Raw genomic sequence first — 5312 nt, 5'->3', positions numbered from 1 at the left:
AATCTTCTGTTTCTAAGTGTAAGGACAAAGAGATCAGATAGTAAGTTATATGGTTTCTTTTCTTTGGTATTTACATGAATATAAGTGCTGGAGTGCTTTGATTTGTATTCTTTTTTAATAAGGCTGTTTATTCAATATTCTTTTAAGCAATCAACCCTGTGTTATATCATCTTAATACAGAGAGAACATTTGTATGTATTTTTCTTTCTTTTTTATATAAAGCTTTCTTTTAAGACCTGTTGGAGTTTTCTTTACTTCAGGAAAATTAAGTCTGTACTCACCAGGGAATTGGTGGGAGGAAGAAATCAAGGGGAGATCTGTGTGTTGGATTGCTAGCCTGATTTTGCATTTCCTCTGGGTGAAGAGGAAAGTGCTTTTGTTCCAGGATTGGAAACGGAGAGGGCAAGTCCCTCTGTTTGGATTCACAGAGCTTGTGTCTGTGTATCTCTCCAGGAGCACCTGGAGGGGGGAAGGGAAAAAGGATTATTTCCCTTTGTTGTGAGACTCAAGGGATTTGGGTCTTGGGGTCCCCAGGGAAGGTTTTTTCAGAGGGACCAGAGTGCCCCAAAACACTCTAATTTTTTGGGTGGTGGCAGCAGGTACCAGGTCCAAGCTGGCAACTAAGCTTGGAGGTTTTCATGCTAACCCCCATATTTTGGACGCTAAGGTCCAAATCTGGGAATAAGGTTATGATAAAACCATAGGTCCATCTAGCTCTGAATCTTGTCTTCTGACAGTAGCCAATACCAGGTGCCCTAAAAGCCACTCCCCAAGGCACCACTGGGAGTTGAACCCAGGATCTCCTGTTTACAAAACAGGTACTTTAACCAACTAAGCCATGGTGCCTGCTGTTATTTAAAGCATTCTGTTAGCCCACACCTGACTGTCTGACAAGCCCCACTGGGCCCTGACAAGTGTTGCTAGTGTTTGGCTTCTGTAGAGCAGAGGAGAAGGTGAAGTTTTGCTCCCAAGGTGTGTGTGTGATTCTTTGGACAGGTCTACACTACAAAATTAGATTGGTCTAATTACATTACTTAGGCTGGCAATGCAGTTCTATCAAGGTAATCCCAGTGTAGATGGCAGCTCAGCTGTTAGAACTTTCTGGAGCTATGAAAGGGGAGGGGCCCAGCCTTTGCAGCAGGAATGCAGGGCAGGTGAGTTCACGGCGGGCATTATGGGATACTGGTGGAGGCCAGTTATGGCAATATGATAACTAGCAGCATTTACACTGACAATTTGTCACTTTAAGTTTGCTGCAAAAAGCTCCAGGCCTCTTGTCGAGGTGGTTTTATTTTGTCACCAAAACAGGACAGTTTTGTCGCCAGACGCGGCATTGCAGCGTGTGCACCAGCCACAAGTTGCCAACCGAGGGAGCGTTGTGTGTTTTTCACACATCTGAGCAATATAATGATGCTGAAATAACTTTGTAGTGCAGACCTGGCCAAAGATTCACACACACACAACTTGCAAGGAAAACCTCACCTGCTCCTCTGCTTTGCAGAATCCAAACACATGCAAAGCTTATCAGGCCCCGGTGGGGATGGCAGGGAGTCAGGTGTGAGCAGACACTGTATTTTAACCAGAAGAAGGTACTATGGCTTAGCTGGTGAAAGCACCTGTTTGGTAAACAGGAGATCCTGGGTTCAACTCCCAATGATGCCTTGTTGAGTAACTCTTGGGGCACCTGGTATTGGCTACTGTCAGAGGACAAAACACAGAGCTACAAGGACTTTTGGTCCAGCCTAGGATGGCTGTTGTCATGGTTTAAATTACACTCACAGGCACTGACAATAGAGTTACTGAATGTTTGGGAGTTAAGAGCTGATAGGTCAGTGTTCCAAGCTCCTTGCAGATGACCCCATCCCTCTGGGGCAGGGGCAGATCTGGGCTCTCACACCAAATGGCTCATTGTGGCTGCCAGAATCTGTGAGCAGCTCATTTAGTTTCCACTGAGGATTGAGTCCTGCTTCGTGCACTGTGTGTGAGAATGAAAATCCTAAACCACCCTTTGAAATAACGAATGCAGCAGGATGTGTTATTGTTCCTTCCTCAAAGCAGACAGACCAATGGAGAAATGCCATTGAGTCCACGGTAATACTCCACTGCCATTTTACCTTTTTTGCTTGCTAAACTCCCTCCCAACCTTGTGGGGTCCAGAGCCCGGTATTCAGCCTGAGCCAAGATGTCTACACTGCAAATTTACGACCCCACAGCCCAAACCTTGGGAGCCTGAGCTTGCATGGGACAGCACTGGGTGTTTCATTGCAGTGTGGACATAGCTTAGCATTATGTCTACACTGCCATTAACACACCCAAGTCACTATTCTCAAACACTGGGTCAGCTGATTGAGGCTTGTGGGGCTTGTGCTGCAGGGTTATAAAATTACAGTGTAGACACTTGGGCTTGAGCCCAGCCTCCGAGACCCCACGAGGGGTAAGAGTCTCTGAGTCTAGGCTCCAGTCTGAGCCCCAGGAATCCAAATCACATCATCCAGGCCAGACAGGCCACAGGGATTTTGTCGCAGTATAGATGCCCTCTCAGGGTATGTCTACATTGCAACGTAATCCCAGGGTTAGCAGAGGTCATGTCAGCAGCCCCAACACATAAACATAAACCATGAGGAAAAGACCCACTCCCAAATAAGCTGGGCAGTGTCCTTCCCTTACAGTTCGTAAGTCCAGCAACCAAAAGTCCTTTAACATGAGCCATCCCCTCTCTGCACCCTACGCACAGCTGTTGTCTTTAGTCAGTGCAAGCCCAGAGGTGCCTCTGTAGAGTTCACCTGCCATCATGTGTGGAAAGGGGGGAAAATAAGAAGGCACCGTACTCACTATGCTGTCTAGGGACTCACTCATCCCTCCACAGCCACCCTATCCTAAAGTTGGTCTAACATCTAAATTTTAGTATTAGGACTCAGGCCCCAGCCCACTTGGCTTTGGAACCCCTGTCCCCTGCCTAGCAAGTGCTATTGAATTGAGAGTGAGTCCCTCAATCGGGGTCTGCCAAGTACAGTTGTGCTGCTCTTGATTCACACAACAAGGATAACAACCCTTTATTTCTCCTGCCCCAAAACAAGGAGACTGGGAATCCAACACCAGCCAAAAGTGATCATTTCGGCAAGCAACCCAACATATTTCCAACATACCGTAAAATCCACATGCAGATTCATACATGAAACCTTGCAAGAAAATCTCCCTGAGGAGGAGTCTGAAGCACCTGCTGCTGGAGGGAAGGAGGGAGCTGTGGGTTTGGATTGAGGGGCACTGGGAATAGGAGGGGGCTGTGGGTTTGGACAGAGGAGAAGGGTGAAGAGGAGTAGGCTCTGGTTGGGAGTGAGGAGCAGTGTGCATAGGAGGGACTAAGGGTTGGGACTGAGGGGCACTGGGAAAAGAGGAGACATGGGTTTGGGCTGAAGAGCATCCTCATTTGGGGATCCAGCAGGAAAGGGGAAGGCAGCAAGTGATTCTAGTTCCTTAGGGATATTCTGTGTTTGTGTATGTGTGTGTGCAGGGAAGGAACATGCTATATGCCCAGAGGCCTTTATTCCTCCAGGCTGCAAGGACAAATGGGCTGTCAGGAAGTTGCCCCTTCAAACCCACACAGAAAAAGGCCTTTCTGAGGAAAGGGAAAATCCTGAAGAGAAAAAGTAACATCAAACAGGACTCCAGAAAGACAGTCAAGAGCTTGGTGAGTAGTTTATCACCTGACCACAGACCTGAACCCTGGACCCTCAGATTAAAAGTCTGATGCTCTGCCATCTGAGCTAGCCAGGCTCACAAGGAACAACAGCACCTTGGTGCAGAGGAAAATGTAGTGAAGAAAACAAGTGCAAGAAACAATAGGGGAAACCTGCTGCTCTCACTGGCCTGGTCAGCACTACCAGTTTATATTGAATTTAGCAGCATTAAATTGCATTAACACTGCACCCATCCACACAAAGCCCTTTATATCGATATAAAGGGCTCTTAATACCGATATCTGTACTCCTCCCCGACGAGGGGAGTAGCCCTGAAATTTGTATTGCCATGTTGGATTAGAGTTAATGTGGCTGCAATTCGACAGTATTGGCCTCCGGGCACTATCCCGCAGTGCACCATTGTGACCACTCTGGACAGCAATCTGAACTTGGATGCACTGACCAGGTAGACAGGAAAAGCCCCATGAACTTTTGAATTTCATTTCCTGTTTGCCCATCATGGAGCACCGATCAGCACAGGTGACCATGCAGTCCCCAAATCAAAAAAGAGCTCCAGCATGGACCGTGTGGGAGATACTGAAGCTAAGGCTTTTTCTCAGCTCATTTCACCACCCTCTATCCTGCTGGGGTTGAGTTTATCGCAGGTGTTACCCATAATTGGGCTAGCTAGTAAGTGTAGGGAGGACTAATGACCCACCAGAGTTTGGCAGAAAGCAGCACATTTATTATACTGACAGCTAAGCTCAAAAGAAGAAGGAGGGGAGTGTCACACTCACACTTGCATACTCACGCTCCCAGGACAGGCACAGCACTGGAGATGTCAGGATTCTGCAAGGTAAGTGTCCCACAGCGCAGCTATGGACGGTGCGATGAAGGTAAGTCTTCCTGAGGCACAGTGAAATACAACGCAGAGAACCACTGGCCAGGCGGTCCAGGCAAAGGGCATTCACTGGAGGTACAAGCTTGTGAGTGCTCTCCTGAGCACATGGCCCCTTCTCCTTTTAAGGACCTGCACCTAATGGTCTGCAACTAGAGATGACTTGGCTGCATCTGGTTGGTCACACTCCACCTTGGGCAGTGTCCATGCTCTGGGTGTGTGAGTGCTGCCTAATTAGAGTCCCAGACACCTTGTCTACCTGGAAGCTCTTCTGCTCTTCAACCAGCCCATTCATCCCACAAGCATTCCAGGAGAGGGAGGGGAAAAACCACTTCACAGGTATTCAGAGAGGGAGAGGAGACAAAAGCAGGAAAGGGGGAAGTATAACACACCTACTGAGCATACAGGTTATACATTGCATAGAAATGACTGCTGCTCCTACAACAGCAGGGCAGGCCAGTAAGAGCTGGGGAAAGGAAGCCATCATGTTTCTGTCTGGTTTTAAACCAGGGATCTTTTGTGTGTTAAGCAAACATGATAACCACTACACTACAGAAACTCTGTTGCAGTACTCTGCCCCTCCCTTCATAAGAATATAAGAATGGCCATACTGGGTCAGACCAAAGGTCCATCCAAACCCATAGCCTATGTGCCAACAGTGGCCAATGCCAGGTGCCCCAGAGGGACTGAACCTAACAGGCAATGATCAAGTGATCTCTCTCCTGCCATCCCTCTCC

The 5312-nt window shown here is 47.9% G+C and overlaps 2 non-coding genes across 2 annotated transcripts; both read right to left on the bottom strand.

The window, feature by feature from the left end:
• Positions 1-772: 772 nt before the first annotated feature.
• On the bottom strand, positions 773-846 carry TRNAT-UGU. Its single transcript has one exon. It is a non-coding gene; the product is annotated as a tRNA-Thr (tRNA).
• A 4215-nt stretch (positions 847-5061) lies between these two features.
• Positions 5062-5134, bottom strand: TRNAV-AAC. The gene has a single exon. It is a non-coding gene; the product is annotated as a tRNA-Val (tRNA).
• Positions 5135-5312: the final 178 nt, after the last annotated feature.

The sequence above is a fragment of the Gopherus evgoodei genome, unplaced genomic scaffold (assembly GCF_007399415.2).
Source record: "Gopherus evgoodei ecotype Sinaloan lineage unplaced genomic scaffold, rGopEvg1_v1.p scaffold_175_arrow_ctg1, whole genome shotgun sequence".
Classification (NCBI taxonomy): domain Eukaryota; kingdom Metazoa; phylum Chordata; order Testudines; family Testudinidae; genus Gopherus; species Gopherus evgoodei.
The sequence above is the reverse complement of the archived record's forward strand: the minus strand, read 5'-3'. Positions and strand labels throughout refer to the sequence as shown.